This window comes from Triturus cristatus, chromosome 5_2 (genome assembly GCF_964204655.1).
Source record: "Triturus cristatus chromosome 5_2, aTriCri1.1, whole genome shotgun sequence".
In the NCBI taxonomy this organism is placed as follows: Eukaryota; Metazoa; Chordata; class Amphibia; order Caudata; family Salamandridae; genus Triturus; species Triturus cristatus.
The window spans coordinates 217967820-217980093 of record NC_140588.1 but is presented as its reverse complement, the minus strand read 5'-3'; positions in this window follow the sequence as shown (position 1 = coordinate 217980093).

Here is a 12274-nt window from a genome sequence, read left to right as displayed (position 1 = left end):
CATTAGAAGACAGTTATGGCTTATGCTTTCATTAAATGAGTCAGGCATTGACAGTAAAGTGCAGTCGTGAAATATGTAGATTGTGTGGAGTTCCCTTACCACTTCCACTGTAGTGAATGAGTTTTGGTAATCTGCTAGGGATAGTGTTGTTTGTCTAGAATCACACTGTGAGTCTGTGTGCATTTGGGAACCACTGTGAGAGAAGTGTTTGGTAACATCGTGTATTTGCTGACAGATAACTGTTTTAAAACATGTCATGTTGTCAAGTTTTAGTAGCATTAGACGACAGTTATGGCTTATGCTTTCATTATATGAGTCAGGCATTGACAGTAAATTGCAGTTGTGAAATATGTAGATTGTGTGCAGAAACCCTTACCACTTGCACTATAGTGAATGAGTTTTGGTAAACTCATAGGGATAGTGGTGCTTGTCTAGGGATCACAGTGTGAGTTAGTGTGTATTTGGGATCACTGTGAGAGAAGCATTTGGTAACATCATGTATTTGCTGACAGATGACTGTTTTAAAACCTGTCATGTTGTGAAGTTTTAGTAGCATTAGAATCCAGTCTTTGCTTATGCGTTGATTAAATGAGTCATGCTTTAACACTGATGTGGTGTACTTTAATATGTAGATTGTGTGCAGTACCATTAACTCTTCCAGACTAGTGAATGAGTTTTGGTAAACTCCTAGGATAGTGTTGCTTGTCTAAAATCACACTGTGAGTCTGTGTGCATTTGGGTAAGGATTGTGAGAGAAACATGTGGTAACATCGTGTATTTGCTGACAGATACCTGTTTTAAAACCGGTCATGTTGTGAAGTTTTAGTAGCATTAGAAGCCAGTCGTTGCTTATGCTTTGATTATATGAGTTAGGCTTTGACATAAAAGTGCAGTCCTGAAATATGAAGATTGTGTGCAGTTCCCTTACCACTTCCACAGTAGTGAATGTTTTTTGGTAAACTCCTAGGTATAGTGGTTGTTGTCTAGGATCACACTGTGAGTCTGTGTGCATTTGGGAACCACTGTGGGAGAAGCATTTGGTAACATCTTGTATTTGCTGACAGATAACTAATTTAAAACCTCTCATGTTGTCAAGTTTTAGTAGCATTAGAAGCTAGTCTTTGCTTATGCATTGATAAAATGAGTCAGGGTTTGACACTAAGGTGCAGTACCATGTACTATTCTGTTCACTGTGGCAGAACTGAAAATTTAAAAGTTTTACCTAAGCACTGTCCTAGAAGTAGTCTGATTATTTAGTCAGTTTCTAAGTACCAAATAGATTGCTTCAAATGTCTATGCAGTATGCATTTAGTGTTCTAACATACTATACACTTGTCTTATACAACTTCAATTCCCTAGTCAGTATCCATACACTTCCAGGAAACATCCTGCCACTTCCTTTGCAGTCCTCTAGAGACCCATTCAACAGCATGTACTAATCCATTCACTTTTCTAAAACCCAAACACTTATAAATTTACCAAGACACTCTCTTTCCAGTACTCTAATGATTCAGTCACTGCCTAAGTATTCATGCACTGAGCCAGGTCTTAGCACATAGACTTCTTCAAACCCCTATCCACTATGCATGCAGTCCTCTAACCATCTACACACTTGTCTTTCACACCTTCAATTCCCCAGTCAGTATCCGTTCACTTCCAGCAAACACTCTGTCACTACCGTTGCACTCCTCTAGTGACCCATTCAGCATCATGTACTAATCCATTCACTTCGCCAAACCCTAATAAATTCACCCAGGCACTCTCCTTGCTGTACTCTAATCATTCAGTCAGTACCCAAGTACTCATCCAGTGACCCAGGCCTTAGTATATGGACTGCTTCAAACCCTTATCCACTATGCATGCAGTCCTCTAACCACATACACAATTGTCTTTCACACCTTCAATTCCCTAGTCAGTATCCATACACTTCCAGGAAATACCCTGTCACTCCCTTTGCAGTCCTCTAGTGACCCATTCAGCACCATGTACTAATCCATTCACTGTGCTAAAACCCAAACACTTATAAATTCAGCAAGATACTATCTTTGCAGTACTCTAATCATTCAGTCAGTGCCTAAGTATTCATACACTGAGCCAGGCCTTAGCACATGGACTGCTTCAAACCCCTATGCATTATGCATGCAGTCTTCTAACCACCTAGACACTTGCCTTTCACACTTTCAATGTCCTAGTCAGTATCCATACAGTCCAGCACTTGTCACTGCCTTTGCACTCCTCTAGTGACCCATTCAGTACCAAGTACTAATCCATTCCCTGTGCGAAAAGCCTAGCACTTATAAATTCAGCTAGGCACTCTCCTTGCTGTACTCTAATCATTCAGTCAGTACCCAAGTAGTGATGCAGTGAGCCAGGCCTTAGCACATGGACTGCTTTAAATGCCTATACAGTATGGATGCAGTCCTCTAATCACCTACACAGTTGTGTTTCACATCTTCAATTCCCTAGTTAGTATTCATACTCTTCTAGAAAACACCCTGTCACTCACCCAGTGTGTCTCCTTATAGTACTGTAATCATTTAGTCAGTTAGCATGTAGTCTTTTAGTGAGGTAGGCTTTAGGGCATGAACTGCTTCAAAGTAGTATGCACTATGCATGTAGTTTTTTAACGATCGTCACACTTGTGGTTCAGGGCTATAGTTTCTTAGTTAGTTTTTATATAAAATGTGTTTGTACAGTAATGGAATAGTATAAATTTGAAAGTTATTAATATACATTTATTTGTGATTCTTTTTTACAGATACAGAACAGGAGTGTTTCTCATCTGTTTGCACTCTTCTCGTGCAAGATTGTTTGGATGAAGGGTCCTTAGGTGTTTCATCATACTTGCTGTGCCGCACGAGTATTTTTTGTTAGGATCCCCTCGTAACAGAACTCTTTGGCAAATCTTGCGAGTGATGAAGGTGGCATTGGTCTTTGTTTGCCCCTTGGGAGAAGTAAAAAATGTCCTCCCCACTGAAGAAAAACGTTGTGGGCGTGGTGCCTTCTGCAAAAAAAAATCTTCAGATTCGGTAAATATTTTAAAGCGGCAATATTTACAGTTTTTGTAAGTTAAACTTATAAAATTTTGTTAGCTGTATGCATTTTATATATCTGTGATTTGTTTCTTGTGGTATTTTGTTGAGAATACCATGTTGTTGTGTTTTTAAAAAACTTTCTGATTTTCCAGGTCTGTCGTCGATATCCATGATTCCCACAGGAGTTTTCCGCCTTGTTGTTTTGTATTATTGTTGTTACATTTTGTTTATTAGTTTATTGTTCATATATAGGTTAATAAAAAAAAAAAGTTTGAAAATAGTTTATCGTTTATATATTTATTATTATAAAAAATAAAGTTTGAAAAAAAAATTAATAACGTTTTTGGTTGTTCTCTTAACTGCTGTGTGACTCTTTCTTGTTCACCATGGTGTTAAATTTAGGGGCACTTATCGCTGGAATACTGGTGATATCTGCAGTTTGCACCATCTTCTGAATAGTGTGTTAGATTTATCTCAACTTTACTTCCGTTAAAGTGCTGATAATGAAATGGAGAGTAGCCGTTCCCGTGCAAAAAGACACGATGTGCACCTTTCCGATTTATTCTAAATACTAAAATCCTGTATTGAATTGCACTGAGGTATTGGCTGCACTTACAGTGTACACACAAAATCTATTAAGAAATCTCATTGTATTTATATTGATTAGGAATAGTGCGTCAGGTGCTGGATCTTGACGAGATACACTGCTCAGTTCGTATATTGTTCTGCACACAAAAAAACTCACATCACAACTTTCACACCAATTGCAATGCGAAACAAATTCCGGCGATAAGACACGTTAGCACCAGGGATTTTACACCTGCTTTCTGCTGGTATTAAGCAGGACAACTACCTGCACCATGAAAGGGAACACAGCCAAGAGGCACACCAGAACACCCACAGGTGCCATAGAGTCAATGAGCATGATACAGGGTTACCCATGAGGGCCACAAGACTCATCGCAACAACTTCAGGACCGCCAATGCCCCCCAAACCCGCATCTGATCAAGTGTGTCCCTGTGGTCATTGTGTTAGCATGATAGGCACGAGCCCAGTGATGTCATCAGTGATGTCACTGACCATATCATGAGTGATGTAATATGTGACGTCATCAGCAGTGCATTGCGGGGGCGCGAGTTATAGTTAGCTGAACTAACTATAACAGGGGAATTTCTAGGGTTTTGTATGAGGGAAATGTCCAGCTAACTATAGCACCCCTGAAACCTATGGTTTTTTCAGTGAATATATATATATATCCTCTCTTGTCGTGGCGATTTGTACTGGCGTGCTTCCTAACCGCCGGTGGTGCTGGTTCAAAAGACGTTTTCTCGCCGCGTCTTGTAAATATCCAAGTATAGGTGTATTTCTTCTATGAAATAAACATCCAGCACTCCGATGTAAAAATTGGGCACTCGGTCTTTATTTTGATGAACGAGGTGTAACATCAGCGCGTTTCAGCAGACTCACGCAGCCTTGTTCACGATGTTTGTGCACCAACTTCGTGAACAAGGCAGCGTGAGTCTGCTGAAACGGGTTGATGTTACACCTCGTTCATCAAAATAAAGACCGAGTGCCCAATTTTTACATCGGAGTGCTGGATGTTTATTTCATAGAAGAAATACACCTATACTTGGATATATATATATATATATATATTACCTACTGGCAGTCGCCAGTAGCCACTTATAGTTAGGACCTATTTTCCATAGGAAATCCGCAACATTCTATTTGGAATAACGTTGGCGCCGATTGACGAATCTTCGTGGAATTTTCTAAACTTTTGGCCAGCTCCGGTCCGCTCCTATCCTGAAAATTTCACGGTGACTCGTCAAGCGGGGGCCAAGAAAAAAGGGGGGTCCCAAAACGCGTTTTCCCCATGCATTTTCCCAAATGACCTGTTGACGCAGCTACAGCCCGAACTGCTGAACGTAATTGCACCAAATTTGGCAAAGAGGTAGTCCTCAGTTCAAACTCGTGCCTTTTGCTTAAATGGTGTAAATCCGTTCAGTAGTTCCTGAGAAAATTAGAGTTAAAAAGATAGATATATCTGGGCGGAGCCTAACCACACATCTCATCGTGAGATCTGATTGGCTGTCAGTACTTCATCCAAGAAGTGTTGGCAGCCATCTTGGGACCAATATACATGATAGCACCTCATTAAAAAGCATTGCAGTTAAGAGAAGGTTTTAAGACTTTAGTTACATTATAAATCATTTGTTGATGGTACCATACTCATTTTAGGAATTGTGGTGTGTTCTAAGGTGATTTTACCATGTGAAAAAGCCTTCTGCTGTGATATCATGAATCATGTTTGAGAGAAAACTATTTTCTCAGGCTTTTCCCACAGAGGTTTGGAAGGTGATCTATAAGCTAAACTGAGAGCATATTTTCTGTAAATTCACATTATCTTTCTCAGTCTTGTGAGAATGAAGTCTGACATTCTCAGTAAAACATGTACATCCAACAAGGGCAGAGACTGTCAGTTGATTCCTTTGTGTTCTACTGCAGCTTCCCAGAGTGTTCTAAAGAACAACTAGAGCGCTAACAGTCCTACTTATGACAAACGTATTGCACACCTGAAGCCATCTTGATTGGAATAAACTGGTAACTCTTAAAACATTTAATTTAAAAAGGAACAAAATGAGGGGGTTCATTTTGCCATAGAAAGTATGATTAGTGCTGCAGAAAGAAAAATTAGGGCACATTTTGAGTGACTTCTCAAATCCTCTTCTATTTCATTAAAAAAATTCTGACATGCAGACTGAAACATGCACTTTGAATACCAGCAGCAGACTTCACTGGTGAGCAGTAGCTTTACTACAGTGATCTAATGAGCAACTAGAGTGCTCCCATTCAGAATGTATGGCAAATGTGTGACACATCTGAATGCCTTCTTGATGGAACCAAAATAAAAAACTGAAAGTATTTCCTACTGAGGAGACTGCAGTAAATGAGGAAATTAGGAAACTTCATAACAAATAAATCTCCCAAGATGGCCACCAGAGACAAAAGAGCCCAAATGTAGCCCAAATATCACCCAGATGTAGCCCAGGTATGGCCCAATGACAGAATGTCCCAGAGTGTTTTAACGAACACCTAGAGCGCTAACAGTCTTACTTATGACAAAAGTATGGCACACCTGAAGCCATCTTGATTGGAATAAAGTGGTAACACTTAAAACATTTAATACAAAGGAACAAAATGAGGGGGTTCATTTTGCCATTGAAATTATGGTTAGTGCTGCAGAAAGAACAATTAGGGCACATTTTGACTTCTCAAATCCTCTTCTATTTCATAAAAAAATTCTGACATGCAGACTGAAACATGCACTTTGAATACCAGCAGCAGACTTCCCTGGTGAGCGGTAGCTTTACTACAGTGATCTAATGAGCAACTAGAGTGCTACCATTCAGAATTTATGGCAAATGTGTGACACATCTGAATGCCTTCTTGATGGAACCAAAGTAAAAAACTGAAAGTATTTCCTACTGAGGAGACTGCAGCAAATGAGGAAATTAGGAAACTTCATAACAAATAAATCTCCCAAGATGGCCACCAGAGACAAAAGAGCCCATATGTAGCCCAAATATCACCCAGATGTAGCCCAAATATAGCCCAATGACTGAATGTCCCAGAGTGTTCTAACGAACAACTAGAGCGCTAACAGTCTTACTTATGACAAAAGTATGGCACACCTGAAGCCATCTTGATTGGATTAAAGTGGTAACACTTAAAACATTTAATTTACAAAGGAACAAAATGAGGGGGTTCATTTTGCCATAGAAATTATGATTAGTGCTGCAGAAAGAAAAATTAGGGCTCATTTTGACTTCTCAAATCCTCTTCTATTTCATAAAAAAATTCTGACATGCAGACTGAAACATGCACTTTGAATACCAGCAGCAGACTTCCCTGGTGAGCAGTAGCTTTACTACAGTGATCTAATGAGCAACTAGAGTGCTAACATTCAGAATTTATGGCAAATGTGTGACACATCTGAATGCCTTCTTGATGGAACCAAAATAAAAAACTGAAAGTATTTCCTACTGAGGAGACTGCAGTGAATAAGGAAATTAGGAAACTTCATAACAAATAAATCTCCCAAGATGGCCACCAGAGACAAAAGAGCCAAAATGTAGCCCAAATATCACCCAGATGTAGCCCAAGTATAGCCCAATGACAGAATGTCCCAGAGTGTTCTTAAGAACAACTAGAGCGCTTACTGTCTTACTTATGACAAAAGTATGGCACACCTGAAGCCATCTTGATTGGAACCAACTGGTAACACTTGAAACATTTAATTTAAAAAGGAACACAATGAAGGGGTTCATTTTGCCATAGAAATTATGATTAGTGCTGAAGAAAGAAAAATTAGGGCACATTTTGAGTGACTTCTCAAATCCTCTTCTATTTCATTAAAAAATTCTGTTATGCAGACTGAAATATGCACTTTTAATACCAGCAGCAGACTTCCGTGGTGAGCAGTAGCTTTACTACAGCCATCTAATGAGCAACTAGAGTGCTAACATTCAGAATTTACGGCAAATGTGTGACATATCTGAATACCTTCTTGATGGAATCAAAGTAAAAAACTGAAAGCATCTCCTACTGAGGAGACTGCAGTAAATGAGGAAATTAGGAAACTTCATAACAAATAAATCTCCCAAGATGGCCACCAGAGACGAAAGAGCCCAAATGCAGCACAAATATCACCCAGATGTAGCCCACATATATAGCCCAATGACAGAAGTGTGCAGAACACTTATTTTTTGTGTACTTGCTGTTTTATATCGTGCAGACTTGTCAGGTATTGGAGTGCTTTACATGAGCATCGGTTACATCACACATGATCAAATTAATTTTGGTTGTAGACATGGGGAGATTAAGTGATTTGACCAGAATCACAGAATGTTGAGCTGAAGCAGAAACTCCAACCTAGTTCCCCAGTTGTAAAGTCTGCAGCTCTGGAAGTAACACCACATCCTCTCCCCTAGGTGCAACATTTAATCAAGTGGTCTACTGGATAAAAAAACATAAAGATTACAAATAATTTAAAAGTTCGTTGTCGCTATTTGAAAACTCAGAAAATATGTCCTCATTTTAGTTTTTTAGAGCACTTACCATATTTTGTATGCAAATAAGACCCTCTCAGATATGTAATTTCTAAAGGAAATGCTCTAGGTATTACAGTTTTGATTACATCAAGATGACGTCAGGCATTCCACACTTTTGTAATAAATATAGAATGTTAGCAATCTAGTTGTTCATTGGGATACTGTTGAGAGGCAGAGGCCAGGGGCACGGACTCTGAAAATTGAAGGCAGGTAGGAGAGTGCAGAGGCAACAATTTGACCACACTGGGCAGGCAGGAAGGGCAGTGGCAGCACAACAGACTATGGAGGGCAGTGGAAAGGGGGGCAGGGGCAACAAACCAACAATACAGGACTGGCAAGAGAGGCTGTGGCAATATAATAGACCATTGTGGGCAGAAGGAAGAGGCAGTGGTACTACAACCATACATGCCAACAGACCCGTTTCAGCCAGGAAACGTCCAATGTTTTTAAGCTCAAATGGGCTTTATTTGATCTGTCTCCTGTCTACAATCTCCTCTTTTTCAATGTAACTCAAAGGGGAAAATAAATACCCCATTTGTTTTTCAAAATCTCCCTCTTACCAAGTTCAAAATGTTCGCAAGTATGGTACATTGGATCATGGTAGGTCGGAGGAATTGGGGTAGGGACATGGACTCGGGTAACAGAGGCCAGGAGGGACATGGGGAGGTGCACCAAACTGACCCTACAGGGCAGGCATCAGGGTTTGCAGCAGCACAATACACCACACAGGACATGCGGGACGGGAGTGCAGCACAACAATCCATAGAAAGCAATAGGGAGGGGACAGGACCATGCACATGGACAACAGAGAACAGAGGGGTGAAAGAGGCAATGGTAGCTAGCTGACCATAATGGACAGACAGGAGAGAAAGCTGCAGCATAACAGACCATAAAAGGCAGGAGGGACGGATCAGGGGCATTACAATGGAACAGACAAGCCAGGAGGGAGGGAATAGGGGTCTGCACATGGAAACAGAGGGCTGGGGGCAAGGGGGCAGGGCAGGAGCAGCGAGATGACCATGGAGGTCAGGCAGGATGGGCACTAGAAACAAGACACACCATGGAGAGCAACAATGAGACTATGATAGCATACACACAGACCATGGAGGGAAGGTGGGAGGGGGTCAGGGGCAGCTAGCTGACCACACAGGGAAGGTGGGAGGGGCCATGGCAGCACAGAAGACCATGCATGGCAAGCGGGAGGGTTAGTGGCAGCACAATGGCTATGATGGGCAAGAAGGAGGGTGCAGGAGCATGCACAAAGGACCATGGAGGATAGAAGGGAGGGTCAGTACCTGGGCACAGACCAGGGAGGGCAGAAGGGTGTGGCAGTAAAATGGACCATGGAGGACAGGAGGAAGGGGATAGGGGCATGGCATGTGGACAGGCAGGGTGGTGGTGGCAGGGACAGGTTACAGTCATCTGACAATGCTAGGCAGGTGGGAGGGGAGTGGCAGCTCAACAGAACACTCAGAGTAGATAGGAGTGGCAGGTCGATGGAACATGGTGGGCAAAAAGGATGGAGCAGGGGCATGCACAAAGACATCGGAGGGCAGGGGGAAGGAGAATAGGTGCAGCAAGCTAAGCACAGAGGCTAAGCAGGAGGGCAATGATGGGCCATAGAATTGGGCAATGGAGGGCAGGAGGAGTGGACTGGTACATCATGCTAAATGGAGGGCAGTGGCAGCACATCAGACCATGCATGGCAGGAGGGAGGAGGCTAGTCCATGGATTCAGACAACAGAGGATAGGGAGGAGGTGGATGGGGCAGCAAGCTAACTGTTCAGAGAAGGTGGGTATTAGGAACTTTATTGTTTTTAAAATGTGTGTGTGCAAACTACTTAAAATATGAACAAGTATGCAGCATAATCTCACTTTTATTCAGGAAGAAGAGGACGTTTGTGACTGTGACTCCGGGCTCACTTGGCAGAAACACCCCCTGACCCTCCACCCCCTATCGCAAAATGTAATGCCCGTGAAAAGGGTAGGTGAACACAGTGATATATAGAACATAGTCCTGAGAGCACGATTGAAAATTAAAACTAGATATAGTGTATGGTATAAACTATGCTCCAAAAAGTGTGATATAAGGTGAACCGGGCGTGAAATATAATATGCAATACATTGTGCGCAATGACAGATTCCTTGGAGAGCGCGAGATAGCACAGGCACTAGCGCGTGCTATGCGATATGCGCCTTGGAGTGTAATATGCACAGGGCAGTGTTGTGTAACCTAACTAGTCTCTAAAGTTGTAATATAAAATATGTGCTGGGGAGTGCAACGTTGCATATGCACTGTGACAAAGATATAGATCCGAGATTGTAATATGTATTGCATAGCGCTGTGCGTTATAACATAGGCATCGAGGAAGGCACGTTAGATGGGGCAATATAACCCGTGCAAAGGCAAGTGTGGCATGACATATTCACGGGGCGGTGTTACAGTGCACATGGGCTAGAGAGTGTCATAGCATACGCACTAGCTGGTGGAATACAACACAGAGGTGTGTGGCACTTGGCGGGCACTGGTGGGTGTAACACAGCATTGGGCTCAGCCAGGAGAACGCTGTGACTCTCAAGTGAGGTTTGTCTCCTTTCCAGAGAGTAAAATAAAAAGTATTACACATCCGACGGTGGATGTGTGTTTTATTAACCGTGAGGGGGGTTTCTTGCGTAGTTTGGTAGAATTTTTGTCGAATCCCCTTTGAATGGCTTGGTGTGCGTGTGTATTAACTGTGCCCGTCAATAGCTACCCATGTTTGTATAAATAAACGACAAGGGTGTCTACTTGGAGAGTAACCACCGGTGGGGGCGCCGGGATTAGGCACGGTAGGGCGTCAGACACGTCAGAGCTTCACTAGCGGTGTAAATACATTCCACGTGGATTCATTGTTTGCATAGTCGCCTTTTAATGAATATCACGCAAATCGTCATGGTGATAGGTACATACGGTTTGTCCAGCATGTCCTAGGTGTTTCTATAAATATATTTTTTTTTAAATAATAAAAAACAAAGGCCGGCCCTGGGGGATGGGGTCCCCGGGGCCATAAGTCGCCTGAGGAGGGGGGCAACGGAACCCCCCTCCTAAAGAATTTTTTTTTAAAAAGGCCTTGACCCGGGGGTTGGGGTCCCCGGGGCCGGTTAAGGCCTTGGGAGGGCCAAATTTATATTTTTCACCCAAAAAATTTAGGGTGCAGGCCCTGGGGGATGGGGTCCCCAGGGCCAATAAATTAGAAAAAGAAGGGGGCCACACAGCCCTCCTTAAAAAAATAAAATAAATAAAAGACCGGCATCGCGCCAGAGGCCACGCCCCCTCCTTGCAGCACTCTGCAAACGCGCCACCTGGCCAGTTGTAAGTTGGAAAATTAATTCCCCTTCAATACTGAGGGTCCCTGAGGGCCAACTAGCCCAACAGGTATCTCCAGTATGCACCAGGGAGCTGCGTTGCAGACAGGTGTTCTGAGGCCACGCCCCTTTTTACACCTCTATGCAACGCAGCTCTGTGGTGCTTACTGAAGGTACCTAGTGGGCTAGTTTGACCCTAGGGACCCTTAGGATTCAAGGGGACTTAATCTCTCAACTTAGAACGGCCACAGGGCGCGTTTACACAGTAGTGAAGGGAGGGGACGGGGCCTGAGGTGACGTGTGCAAACATGCCCTGTGGCGCGTTTTGGGGAAATAATTCCCTTGCAATCCTGAGGGACCCTGGGGGCCAACTAGCCCACCAGGTGCTTCCAGTAAGCGCCACTGCTCTGCGTTGCCGAGAGGTGGTGCAGGCCGTGCCCCTTTTTACACCTCTCTGCAATGGCGCTTACTGGACGTACCTAGTGGGCTATTTTGCCCCTAGGGACCCTCAGGATTCAAGGGGACTTAATCTCCCAACTTAAAAAACGGCCACAGGGTGTGTTTACACAGTGGGGAAGGGAGGGGACGGGGCCCGAGGTGACGTGTGCAAACACGCCCTATGGCGCATTTTAAGTTGGGGAAATAATTCCCCTTCAATCCTGAGGGCCCCTGGGGGCTAACTAGCCCACCAGGTGCTTCCAGTAAGTGCCACTGAGCTGCGTTGCAGAGAGGTGGTCCAGGCTGTGCCACTTTTTACACCTCTCTGCAACGCAGCCTTGT